Source organism: Typopeltis vanoorti, chromosome 9, assembly GCF_054136105.1.
Source record: "Typopeltis vanoorti isolate ZY-2024b chromosome 9, IOZ_Tvanoo_1.0, whole genome shotgun sequence".
Taxonomy (NCBI): Eukaryota; Metazoa; Arthropoda; class Arachnida; order Uropygi; family Thelyphonidae; genus Typopeltis; species Typopeltis vanoorti.
In genome coordinates this window covers 71,842,893-71,856,889 of record NC_143557.1, presented here as the reverse complement: position 1 = coordinate 71,856,889, position 13,997 = coordinate 71,842,893, and the positions used below count along the sequence as shown (strand labels likewise).

The 13,997-nt window shown below is 37.3% G+C and overlaps 1 protein-coding gene across 4 annotated transcripts in view; it reads right to left on the bottom strand.

The window, feature by feature from the left end:
- Positions 1-1,363, bottom strand: part of LOC150103147 (lysine--tRNA ligase-like) — a 254,541-nt gene extending 253,178 nt beyond the window's left edge. Inside the window, exon 1 of one of the 4 annotated variants that reach the window (XM_090397422.1) lies at positions 1,280-1,363. The gene's annotated coding sequence lies outside the window, so the exon portion shown is untranslated. Of the gene's footprint in view, positions 1-870; positions 913-941; positions 1,130-1,279 lie in introns of those variants that run through there. The other 3 variants (XM_090397423.1, XM_090397421.1, XM_090397424.1) reach the window with 3 other exon arrangements.
- Between the last annotated feature and the right edge of the window lie 12,634 nt (positions 1,364-13,997).

Below are 13,997 nucleotides of genomic sequence, written 5' to 3'. Positions count from 1 at the left end.
TCACAACAGGTCTATGGAATGCTCCCTATGAGGATAAACTGAAGTTGTGTGTGGGAGGGCATGATAGAAATAAAGGGATTTTATGACTGACACAAATTTTTCAGTACACAAGAAGGGAGAAAGAGAAGTAGGGGGGTCACTTCTGGAAGTCTGTGTGCTCCCTATGAGGATAGACTGAAGTTGTGTGTGGGAGGGCATAATAGAAATAAAGGGATTTTATGACTGACACAAATTTTTCAGTACACAAGAAGGGAGAAAGAGAAGTGGGGGGGGGGTCACTTCTGGAAGTTTGTGTAAGAGATAGTTAGTATAAAGGTGCACACACTCTGGTTACTACCTGGCGAATGGTGAATGACTTGAATGAGAGGCAGTCGTGTGCAATAAATCTTCTGACCCCATGGAGTTACTCATATATAAATAAAAATAGGAAATGAGCCTTGCTCACTCTCAGGGCATTATTGTTGAGCATGTTATTTCAAAATCAAGAAAAATAAGCAGCTAAAATACAAGCAAGCCAAATCAACACCAAACATGCATGCAATACGTTTAGTGTTGATTTCAGAAACATGTTTTGACGGCTGTTTTATTTATTTATTATTATTTGACACCTCCAGGGAGTCCAAAGCCTCATCGAGTGAGAGTGGGCCAACAGCATCAAACGATTAGTCCCCTTCCAACTACTAACGGTGCTCAAACTTACTTAACTGAGCCATTAGTAGCAGAGGCTCTACCAATCGACCAACCTTTACCGGCTTTAATGGTTTATACGACTTATAATGATTATTTAGTTAAAATATTAAATTAATTTTGTTAAAAACTATGATAATTTAATAATTGAAAAGTTTATTTAATAACTACAAAAACTATTACACACTGTTCTGTTCCTTAACTCAGCTATTATTATTTAACAGTTTTGACGGTTTAATATAAATTTTTCTCACTTTATTTTTCAAAAAAATGAGTTCAAACTTGGCCTACAATCTCCTCGCGATTAAAGGGGAAACCATTGATATTTCGGGATTGTAGGTCCAACGATACAAAATTTTATATAATGAAGAATTGAACAGACTTTCAGTCAAAAAAAATAATCGACAACAGAATTTTACTAACACACATAACGCAAGATTCAGCATAATACATGAATCCACCGACAGATAGTGGATATGACGCAACCTATTATGAAAAGAAAAAATAATAAATAAATAAAACAAAATAACATAAAAGGTTTGTTGCGGTTTGCGTTATAAAAAATAATAATAATAAAGAAATCCTCTGATGCCTTTTATTCTTAAATAGGGCAGGCAGAGCTCAGCTCTAACTTTCTGAAAGCCAGTAAGCAGCCGATATCCATCCTTCGTTTACTGATAGTGAGTCCAAACTAGTCGACGGGGTTAGCCGTAGTGGCTATACGCTTCGCAACCATATGCCTGGGAAAGGAGTGTCTTGACTCGATTCCCGTCGCTGACATGGGAAGCTTAGGATCTTTCTCAGACATAGCAAAGTTAGCCGGTATTGGGCGTGAACCACAGGGTTTTTCTCCCCAATTTATCTGGAGGTTTTTCCTCCCGCATTGAGAACATAACATCACCCAGCCTGGCTGGCCGAGTGGTTAGCATGTCCGCTCTCCAGTCTAAGAGGCTGCGGGTTCGAATACCGCCGTGGGCATGGATGTTTGCGACTGTCTGTAGAAATACTAGTGGTGGGTGTCCGCGGTTGATGGCGTTGGTGTAGTTGGTGGATTGAGTGGAGACAGAGTTGTAGAGCAGGTGCCCCTCCTCGATGAGGCTTTGGACTCCCTGGAGGTGACAAATAATAATAATAATAAAAACGCTTCTACAGACAGGATACACCGCGAAACATAGGGCCAACGACCTTATCTTTGTATAACGATTGCAGTTAAAAGGAATAGGAATCCTCGACACTGTACAGGTAAAACAGGGAAAGATTAAGAAAAAAAGAAAGAGTCCAAACTATTAATAAATCAGAGCTTTTCAGGAGAGAAGGTTCTTCAGCTAATGCCTTTTATTCCCTTAGAGAGAATAGGCAAAACATTTTAACCCTATCTAGCTCTTGAAGATTGAGTGGGCAGGTCAATCCCCATTGGGTAGCCAATCAGAGATAGCAGGTCCATGACTATTACTAATTATAATCGGTTGCTTTTGTTAGCTAGTTAAGCAACCAATGAAGAGACGGGCAAACAAGTGTTGCTATCTCCTGGAACCTAACCCTAAAAAGATGTTACTGTCTGAAATAATGTGGATCCTACTGTCGATTTTCTATCAAAAAAAAAAAAAATCAGCTATCGATTTTCTAGAGTTTACAAAAAGAAAAAGTCGAGTTTCCAGTAAAAAAAAAAAAATCATACCAAAGATCGGCTAGCTCGGAAACCATAGAAGAAATTCTAAGAAAAGGTTCCTCCAGTCGGTAACTAGACTTAAATTTAAGTCTATCTTCGGGAGACCTAGCGCAGAGGATGCAGGCACCACTTCCACTGACCTACACAGGCCCTCGGAATTCTTCAATATTTGTTAAGTAAATTGACTGAACAGTTTTCTATTCAATCAATTTACATGACAAACAACTTGTCTTATTAAACGGAAAACAGGTGATTATGCAATGATAATAATAATTTAAATTATAGTAAAAATTAGCTCTGGAAGGAAAGAGTGGATCAGGTATTCTGGATTTGGGTCGGAGCTTCAGAGGATTTGACTGTGATTGACATGTGTTTCTTGCCTCTTGTTGAAACATGTTGAATTATGTTGAAACATGATCAATTAGTATAGATTTGTGGGTCTGTAGAGAGAGATATACGAAAATCTTAACGAAAATGGAATTATCTCGAATTAAAAGATATGGACTTATAATAGTTTTAGAAACTGGATTGAAGCAGTCCCATGAGTGGAAGAATTTGAAGGTAAACAAGTCAGTAATATACAGGGTGTCCCAAAATTCACGCAAGATTTAAATTTAGCGCCATTTGTGCGGTAACGTGTTGCCAACGAGAAAAAAAAGACCTCGTGACAGCTGACAGTTCAGGGTTATTAAAAATGGAGCGCTACACGAAAGAACAACGCATTTTCATTGTTGAGCAATATTTTAAAAATAATGAAGGTTTGGCAGCTACAGTTCGCAATTTTCATACAAAATATGGTCGGAATAGTGATTTAACTTCATCAACTGTGAAAAGATTAATTAAAAAATTCAAGGAAACTGGATCGATTAGTGATCTTATACACTCTGGCCATCCTTCAACAAGTCGTTCAACAGAAAACATCGAAGCAGTTCGTGAGAGTGTTGCTGAGAGTCCAGGAACATCAATTTGGCACTGTGGTCTTGAATTGGGCATTTCGAGAAGCTCTCTACAGCGTATTCTCACGAAAGATTTGCATCTTTATGCTGACAAAGTTCAATTGACTCAAGAACTGAAGCCTACTGACCACACGCAGCGAAGAGAGTTTGATGAATGGATTATGAAACAACAACAAATGGATGCTTATTTTTCGGCTTCATTAATCGACAAAATTGTCGCATTTGGGGAGTTCATAAAATCCACGAGTGATTGTTGAGAAACAAATGCATCCAAAACGTGTCACTGTTTGGTGCAGATTTTAGGCTGGAGGCATCATCGGTCCATTCTTCATCTTCGAAAATGCGGCTAGTAAGGCAATAACAGTTAATGGTGTCCGCTATCGCGACATGATAAGCCAGTTTTTTGTGCCTAAATTGCAAGATATGGATGTGGATGACATGTGGTTTCAACAAGACGGTGCCACATGCCATCCAGCCCGAGAAACAATTCAATTACTGCATGAGTCATTTCCTGGTCGTGTAATTTCCCGTTTAGGTGATCAGAATTGGCCGGTAGATCATGTGACTTAACGCCGTTGGACTTTGGGGGGGGGGGTTGAAGTCTAAGGTTTATGCCAACAAGCCCACGACCACCCACGCCTTGAAGGAGGAAATTGAGCGCTGTATCAACTAAATTCAGCCATATTTATGCAAAACGGTCATGGAAAATTTCGACAAAAGAGTGCGTATGTGCCAGCAAAGCCGTGGAGGCCATTTACCCGATATGCTGTTCCATACATAACCCTATACTGTATACTTTATGAATCAATTAGAAATTACAATTTTTAATTAAAAACCTGTGTTTTCTATCAAAATTACTTCTTGCGTGAATTTTGGGACACCCAGTATATAGAATCTGGTTATAGATTATTTGTTAACATCAAATAGATTTGCCAGCTTGGTTGGCTGAGTGGTTGAGGTACAAGCTCTCCAAACAATAGGCTGCAGGTTCGAATCCCACCCTAAGCATAGTGGGATTCGAATGTTTTGTAATTGGATGTTTGTGATCACATTTAGACCACTGAGTCCAGATGTGGCTTGAAAAAGTTTCATGTTTGGTCTCTAGGGAAGGGTATCTGGACTACGAAATACGAAAAAATATAAAATTTATTTTAAAAAATAGAAAAAATCCTTAGCCCACCCTTTGGTACAAAATGTACTATATGGTTGCACATTGTCCGTCATGGGTGGAAGCAACATAAAAAATATACTAAACGTGAGAAAAGAAAACAAAGAAATTTGCGGTAAAAATCAGGAACAATCTTACCAAATTGACAATATCACACCTGTGCTATGTGATGTATTGAGAGATTTAAAATTTTACAAAATTCTGAAAGATTTTGCTGAATAAAAAGAAAGATTTCTTTATAATTACTTTATTTTTTGCAAATGTGTAATCACTCAATATATATTTTTTAAATGTTTAATATTATTTAGCAGAATATATTCCCAATATCTATTTATCTTAAATTTGAGCCTCACCAAAACGATCCCAATTGGTCCTACATCGTTTATGGAGTGATTAAGTAATTGGAAGACTAAGAAAATCAAATAGCAATTGCAGATGAAAACAAAGTTATCAGAAGTATTAAAGTGAGAAGGAAATCAGTTGCATAAGGAACTTCAAACAATGAGGGTGGGGCAATATAGATAAGGAAGGATAAAATATTATATATGAGAGAGTCGACCAGCACTACAGTCCAAGAATAATCACAAGACATTCTTTCATTATGTGGCTGGCACAAAGAGGTATGATTGTGAATGAATGATATTTCAAGATCAGTGGCGGCCCGTACATAAGCAACCCTGCAGCACCCCAAGGAAAAAATGAAAAAATTAATTAAATTTTGTTTGTGTTTATAAATAATAACAATGCATACAACATATAAATGCAGTACAACATGTTAAAGGTTATAGCTTATGTTTTGACATTGATTGAATAGTTAATAATTGGAATTGTTCAATTAACCCTTTAGATTACGAAACAGATGCACTGCGATCTAACGCCGATATTCGTTTGGCTTGTCATTGCACGTTACGTCATTCAGACACTGCCCATACGGCAGTGTATTTTTAGTATCCTTACGGGCGTTATTTCTGTGAGATACGAAACGTTTATTATTGGTGCGTGTGCACGGTGAACTATTTTTTGTAAATCTTATTTTATTTTGTTAAAATAACATATAATTATCTATTTATTATAGATACAAGGCTGAATTATGACGAGTGTCACTGTTGAAAATATAAAAAGAATTATATTTTTTCAATTATCGTTACACGAAATAAATGCACTGTGATCTAATGCCGATATTCGTTGCTGTTGATGCGAAACTTTTATTATTGGTGTTTGTTCGTGATGATGATGAAATATTTTAAGATGAAAACAAAGTTATCAAAAGTATTAAAGTGAGAAGTGGAAATTAGTTGCATAAGGAACTTCAAACAACGAGGGTGGGGAAATATAGATAAGGAAGGATAAATTATATATGAGAGAGTCGACCAGCACTATAGTCCAAGAATAATCACAAGACATTCTTTCATTATGTGGCTGGCACAAAGAGGTAAATTATTTATTAATAAATTCGTTACTGATTAGGAAAAAAATGTTTTTTGTTTTTTGTTTTTGTATGTGCAGCACCCCACTTGAAATTTTCACCGGCCACCACTTCAAGATAGAACAAGTGGTAGAATGATCAATGGAGATGACGCTGTGGAGGTGATAAATAAATAAATACTATCTTTGGATATTTCATTCTGAGCAAGTTTTGTATCTAGGGAGAAAGAGAAACATGAAAGATTAGAAGTGAAATAGGTGTATTTATAATACTAAATATTATCTATGTAAGCAAGTTGGTGAGAATAAATGAGAATTTGTGACATGTTTTAAAGTGCATGCTAAGAAAATAACAGTATGATTAATTGTATGATTGTATACTGAAAGATTTGTAACTTGGGGGGGGGGGTTCCATAAGGTGTGGGAAGATAGTAGGATAGTGCATTGCATAAGATAAGATAATAAATGGTCAGATATACTATACTACTGCATTACATAAAAAGTTTTCTCAACTCATGTTGAATTTTTATTAAAGCTTGCTTACCATCTTTTTATAGCATAAAAAATTTTATAGCATAAAAATTTTATAATAATGAAGAATTAAGTATATCATATGTAAAAAAATTTCTAATGCCTTTTATTTCTCAAAAGGGAATAGCGGATGGTTATTAAGTGCTAACTTTTTTTGAAGAACAGTAGCCAGTCAACTTTATCCCTTAACCATCATTGATAGCTCTCCCAAGAATGAATGATCCAAATGCATCTAGGAAGAAGTGTATATACAGCAGAAAAGTGTTGCCATCGCGTGGTCATTAACTCTAACATTGTATGTTATTGTCTGAAATAATGTTCATCATATTGTCGACTTTTCTGAGATATAGGACTAAAATTTCGAGTTAGTCGATTTCTGGCATGGGCGAACGGGTTTTTTCTCCCAGAAAATGGGTTTTTCGTCTCGTGAACACTAGAAAATCGACCGTAGAACCCATATTATTTCAGACCATAACACATCCTGTTAGGATTAGGTTCCAGGAGTTGGCAGCACATCCCGCCTGTTGACTCTTCTTATAACTAGTGATAAGCTAGACAGAGTTAAAAGGCCTAGTCTACTCCCCCCAATAAAGGAATAAAAGGTATTAGCTTTTTATTATTTTATTTTTATCATGTTAATATTTAATTTTAGTTAATTAATAAATTAATTTACTTATCTTAATTAATTTAATAATGAATTAAAATTAATTAAAAATTTTTAAATTAGTTTAATAAATTTATTTAATATTTAATTTTAATATTTTTATTTATTATTATTATTTTCCTTCTAACTGTATATATAATAGCCAGTATTTTTTATTATATATCTGCTGAGATTATTTCGAAATTTTCACTTGATTTTGATTGAGAATAGCTTTATGAGGATATCTTCAGAATCTGTAATTACAAACTGTTCATTGGTAAATAGGAGTGTATTGAATTCACATTGAAGGATAGTTTAAAACTTGATTGTTTTTTTCTTTTGTCTAATTCCTTGGTTTATTTCTCTCCAATATGATAATACGAGTACAGTTGAGTCCTGATTTATTTGATTGTCTTCATATATGTGTATAGTAGTTCTTAGAATGCTATTTAGTATTTGTCGTTTTTGTAATATATTAAATAAAAGGCTTCGTTTTGCTTTATCAAATGCTTCTTTGAAAATCAATTAACGTGATCTGTGTTTCAAGATTGTACTCTCTTCTTTTTTTCTATTATTAATTTTAGACAAAAAGCTGAATATATATTACTATTACTATTATTACAGGCAACTCCAGGGAGTCATTAGACTCATCGACGGAGGCCCCAAATCATATTCATCACAACTATTCGACATTCATACAGTATCTATCATACCTCGCCTTAAACTCATTCACTGTCACAGCATCCACCACAGACTCAGGGAGCGCATTCCACTCGTTCACTACTCTAAAAGTAAAGAACCCAGCACTAACACCTTTACTAACCACACTTTTGCCCAGTTTCCATGGATGTCCCCTAGTCCTCCCACAACCAGCCCTGTTCTCAAAAATATCTTCTGAATTAATTTTATAGAAACCCTTCAGTAATTTGAATGTCTCAATCATATCTCCCCTCCTCCGCCTATCAACCAATTTTTGTAATCCACAAATCCTCAACCTGTTCTCATACGGTTCATTCCACAGACCTGCTATCATCTTGGTCACTCGCCTCTGGATCCTCTCCACCTCCTCTCCATCAAGAAGAAACCTAGGTGACCAAATCTGAGCACAGTAGTCGAGATGGGATCTTATCAAGGCTCGATACAGAGGAACAATAACCTGCTTGTCTCTGCTTGTCAACGTATTCTTCAGCAACCAAGTGATTTGATGAGCTGTTTTGGTCACTTTTGCAATGTGTCCCCTAAATTTCAATTCCTTATCTACCAACACTCCTAAATCTCGTGCCTCATCAATTTCCTGGAGCACGGTTCCACCAATGCAGTAAACTGCCGCCAATCTTTTCACCCCAAAATGCATAACCTTACATTTTGCCACATTAAATTGACATCTATTCTCCTTAGCCCAGACCTCCAATCTATGCAAACCATCCTGCAAAATTTTGACGTCATCTGCATTCACTATTGCCCAACCCAACTTCGCATCATCCGCAAACAAATGAACTGTTCCTCTCAGATCCTTTCCTATATCATTTATGAACAAATTAAACAGCAGTGGTCCAAGAACATATCCTTGTGGCACACCACTAGTCACAGGCCGTCTTGTGGACTCTACTCCTGAGTAAACCACTCTCTGATATCTCTTCGTCAACCACCCTCCTATCCATCTCACCAACCCTATGTCCATTCCCATATGCTGCAATTTACTGATTAGAATTCCATGTGGTATCCTGTCAAAGGCCTTAGCAAGGTCCAGTAGAATCACTGTAAATCCATTACCCTTATCCACTTCAGCCGTCACTGTGTTTTAATAATCAGCAAGTTACTGAGGCATGACCTACCCTTCACAAAACCATGCTGCCCCCGATACAGTATCCCATTTTCTTCTATCCAATCTTGTATTTTCCTCTTGATTATTTTCTCTAAAGACGTTGATAATGATTCCTGTTATGCTGATTGGCCGGTAATTTTCAACAGCAGCCTTGGAACCACCTTTGTGCAGTGGAACTATTTTCCCATCTTTCCACCCCCTTGGGACTGACCCAGTCCTGAGGCTCAAATTAAACCAAATGGTCAAGGGCACTGACAATTCTTTGGCCGCTTCACGTACGACACGAGCTGGTATACCATCCAATCCCACAGATGTATTGACATTGAGGTTCTGTAATAGACTAGTTACCTCTACTTCATTCATCACAATTCCAGTATAAGCTGTTGGTTCTTCCATTCCTTCAATGTCACCACCTGGATGATATACTCTTGCAAAGTGCTCGCTCAGTAATTCCACAATATCGACTGATTCGGTTACCTCCCTACCCTCAGCATTTTTTAAGATCATTCTACCATGAGCATTTTTCCTTTTACTTGCAACATATTGAAAAAAACTGTTTGGAATTCTCTTTAGCCTGCGTGGCCAATTTCCTTTCGTAATCTGCTTCTGCTTTTCTTACCACCCTTGTTAACATCCTGGCCTGAACTTTATATTGTTCCTGCACCTGATGGTCACCCTTCTCCTTAAATTCCCTCCACAAATTGTTTCTTTTTTTGCAGCTCAAGCTTAATAGTGTTATTCATACATTTAACCCCTACTTGATTTATTATTCGGACTCTTGGTATACAGTCAACCATTGCCTCCTGCAAACAGTTCTTAACCACCTCCCATGCACTATCAACATCCAGCCCTTGCAGTTTTACATGCCATGGCATTGAGCCAAGCACGCACCTAAGCTTGTCATATTTACCAGCCCGGTAATTCCACATGTACCCTGTCTTAATTGTAAATTTGACTCCTTTAGCCACCTCCCAAGTCATGACCTTATGGTATGTATTTTCCAATACATGTTGCCGTAGGTAGTTGTCCCTTAATAACCGCATAAAATCCAATTCCTTCCTCCCATGTGCCCTCTCCTCTTTCCAGTCAATGTTACCATAATTGAAATCACCCATAATAATTACCCTCCTTCCACTTATTTCTTCTATTTGCTTATGCATACCATCCACTCCATCACCCGGTCTATAGCAGCACCCAATTGTATATTTTGTTCTGCTAGATTCTATCTCACACCAAACAGCCTCAAATGTGCTTTTTTCCCCACCCTGCAGTTCAACTTCTATACTCCTTGGCTGAAGCTCATCAGCTATCATCAATAACACTCCTCCCCTTTTTATTCACCCTGTCACTTCTGAACACGCTACCCGTCGCATTCAATCCCACTAGCTTTATCATCTTCTGTCAGCCATGTTTCACTAATACCAACAACCTGTGGCCTGGAAGTGCCAACCATTGCCAAAAACTCTTCCTTCTTGTTCCTAATACTCCTGGCATTAGTGTACATGAATCGCAGAAGCCCATTTGTCCCATCCCTACTTTGATGCCTTATACTAACTGTCCCATTCTGATTTGTTGTCCGTAGTACTCGCTCGGGCATAATATACTCATTCATACACTTAACTGCCCCCCTAAAGTCTGCATATCTACTCCCCCCTCTTAATAAATGTAGTTTCCCTGAGTCTGTACATCCACTTCCACATCATTCATCAACACTCTTTCAAGCCTCCGTACACCAACTCCATTCAAATGTAACCCATCCATCTTATATAAGTCCTTTCGCCCATCGAACTCATTCCACACATCCACAAATTCCACACCACTCTCCATGCATAACCCACGCATAAAGTCATTGGCAATTATGGCCCTCCTTCTAAACACTTCGCTGTCATACAGCGGTAAGATACTCGCCATCCTAACTCTCTCACTCTTCTCTTTTGCTACCTCAAACAACTCCCTCACATCCTCTATCATTTTCATTTTGTCCTCTTTCAAATCACTCGTTCCTGCCACGATTATCATCTCTTTCACCCTCTGTTTTTGCAGTCGAATAGATTCGCTGACGTCCTTTATGTTCGCACCCGGCTGGTAAGACTTCGTTAAACTCTCAATTATTACGCCTCTTAATAGCGAATCCCCATACAGTACTCGCTCCTTCATTTTATTGACGTTTACGAACATTCTATTATTTGCCGTCACAGACTTCCACCGGTTTATGGTATATACATGATATATACATGAATATCCGGTATATACATGAATATCCTTTTCAAAACCATTATTTTAGATACGTATTATGTATACCTCTATTCTACAGGTATGTATTCTACATTCGCTTCGTTAGAGCGACAATACACTCAATACATCGAAGTAGCCATGCATATAAAGGATTCAATTAGGAAACCAAAGCAAACTCAGGTAGAAACTTTCAGTGATGCTACTGCAGAAAGAACTGTAATGGAATATGAATAGAACTAGGGAAAGTAAATAAATACGCTGACGCATTTTATTCCTGAAAGGAAGGAAGCGAGACCGTTCGTTTAGTCCTACTTAAGTTTTGAAGACTAGAAAACAGCCAAACCACCAGACTTTTTTTCAGCCGAACGGTCCGGAACACGTTCCGTTAAACTTTTAGGACTTTAATGGTCCCTAAACACATATTTTATAAGTATTTCAAAACTAGGACTGCCTTCATTTTAAATTCTCAGTTATGGTCGTTGAAAACGTAAAATAAAGGGTTATCTTTGGTTCATCCAATCTAGTGCTACCATCATGTGTTGTTGCCACTGAACCTTGAAGTTTTCGATTAGAATCGATAGTCAGCCGGAAGTTACGGTAGTTACTGGAAGCAAAACTTCGATGTGAACAAGCATACAAGTAGACTTGCACTTTTACAACGTGGGTGAGTGAGGTTAACGTGTTTCATGGAAGTTTCACCAGTTTTAAGCGATGAATTGTAAAATAACACAATTTTTCTCTTCCGCACCCGCAACTAAAAACTTAAAGCTGGAGAACAGTACGTGTAGTGATAGTGATGGGGAAAAACACACCCGATGGACAGTGATCAAAATCTGGAGGGATAAAACGCATGGCTGCTGGAGTTGCTACAACGACGACCACGACGTGTAAAGACGTACAAGAAGATCTGCCGGACTGTTGGATTCTAGACCGAAAAGCTGATTTTGCAACAAAAATGAATGGCTGTTGGTGGAGAATAAACACATTGGCTGTAAAACATGTAAGGAAGTCGCAAGTTTGGGAATAGAAAGGAATAAGCAAGGTATGAATATTTCAAAGCCATAGGCAAATATTCAAATTTCTCATTACGGTAGGAATAAAAAAGAGCAAATGACTTCACCACGCAAAAAAATTCAGGATCATAAGAACAGTTCAGCTCACATTGCTGCCTCTAAAATTATAGAATCTGCAAAAGAACGAAAACTGGAGGTAGCTTATTCAAAAGCATTTGAACATGAGAAAGAAGTAACTTGTAGAATCTTCAGAACAGCATATAAAGTTGCAAAGAAAACCCAGGCTTTCACTGACTTTGAATCAGAAATTGACCTCCAAGAATTGAATGGCAGTGACATGGGTCAAACTCTGCATTCTACAAATGCTTGTATCAATATAACAGATAATAATGAATAAATAAATAAATCAGCTAACACCTTTTATTCCCTTATAGGGAGTAGACGAGGCCTTTATACCTAATCTAGCTTTTGGAGACTGAGTGGGCAATTCAATTTCCACTGGTAGCCAATCAGAGATAGCTGGCCCATGTCTATCACTATTCATCGCTATTCTCAAAAAAGGTTTCAACTATGCCATAACTCCTCAACAGATACCTAAAGTAGAATTTATCTGCAGTTTAGACAAAGCAATCTCATTATTATCACTACACATAGCAGATGATCTCACACTAAAAAGTTGCATAATACTCTCCTCTCCTAGAGCCACAAAACAAAACTTCACCTCTCCAGATAGAAGAACTATTCATAATCTAAAAAAGGAATAAAGACATCATAATACTTAAGGAAGATAAAGGCAACAGTACTGTAATACTGAACACCAAGGACTACGAGGATAAAGTAAACAATCTATCGGACTGGTCTGTTTACCGTATTTTAACGAAATATCCTACATTAAAAAACTACCATGATACAAACGAATTACTACGCAATATGTCCAACTGGCCAACAGATCTGATTAAAAAACTAAAATCCATGCACCCTTTAACTCCAAGACTCTATGATGTCCCAAAAGTGCACAAAGATGGTATTCCTTTATGCCCTATTGTTGGATAGAATCAACTCACCTACCTACTTATTGTCCAAACATCTCTCCAAACTCTAACAACAACATATCCTTAACTCAGAGAGTTACATCAGAAACTCACAACATTTTGTGGAAAAATTAAAATATTACCATATCAAAAAATGATCTTCTAGCTAGTCTAGATGTCACCTATCTTTTTACAAACGTTCCCGTGGTGGAGGTCATCAGCATCCTAGGTACCTTGTTCCCACAAGATATAACGTCACTGTATGATCATTGCCTAAATTCAAACTATTTTTCTTGGAAGAATACAACCTTCTTGTGCTGACCTATGTATGGAAGACCTCGAAAATAAAATCCTATCTCAAATAATTCCTAAACCAACAATTTGGTGGAGATATGTGGATGACATCGTTATAGTATGGAACCACAATAAGGATGACCTACTCGACTTCCTCAATAAGATCAACTCCTTTCATCATTCTGTTAAATTTACTCTGGAATTTGAAAGAGGCAAACAACTGCCTTTCTTAGACATCTTAATTAAAAAGCAAATTAATGGCCATATAAACCTATCAGTTTACAGGAAACCTACGAATACAGGTCGCTATCTACATATCAGCTCCTCTCACCATATTTCTCACAAACTCAGAGTAGTACACATGTTAAAGAAAAGAGCTATCCACATCACAACAGATAACAAGGATCTTCAAGACGAGTTAATATTGATATCTAATAATCTGTACTTGAACGACTACCCACGAAGACTCGTCAACAAAATCATTTTCTCTGAACCACCACAAAGAGAGCTAGAGGCTACT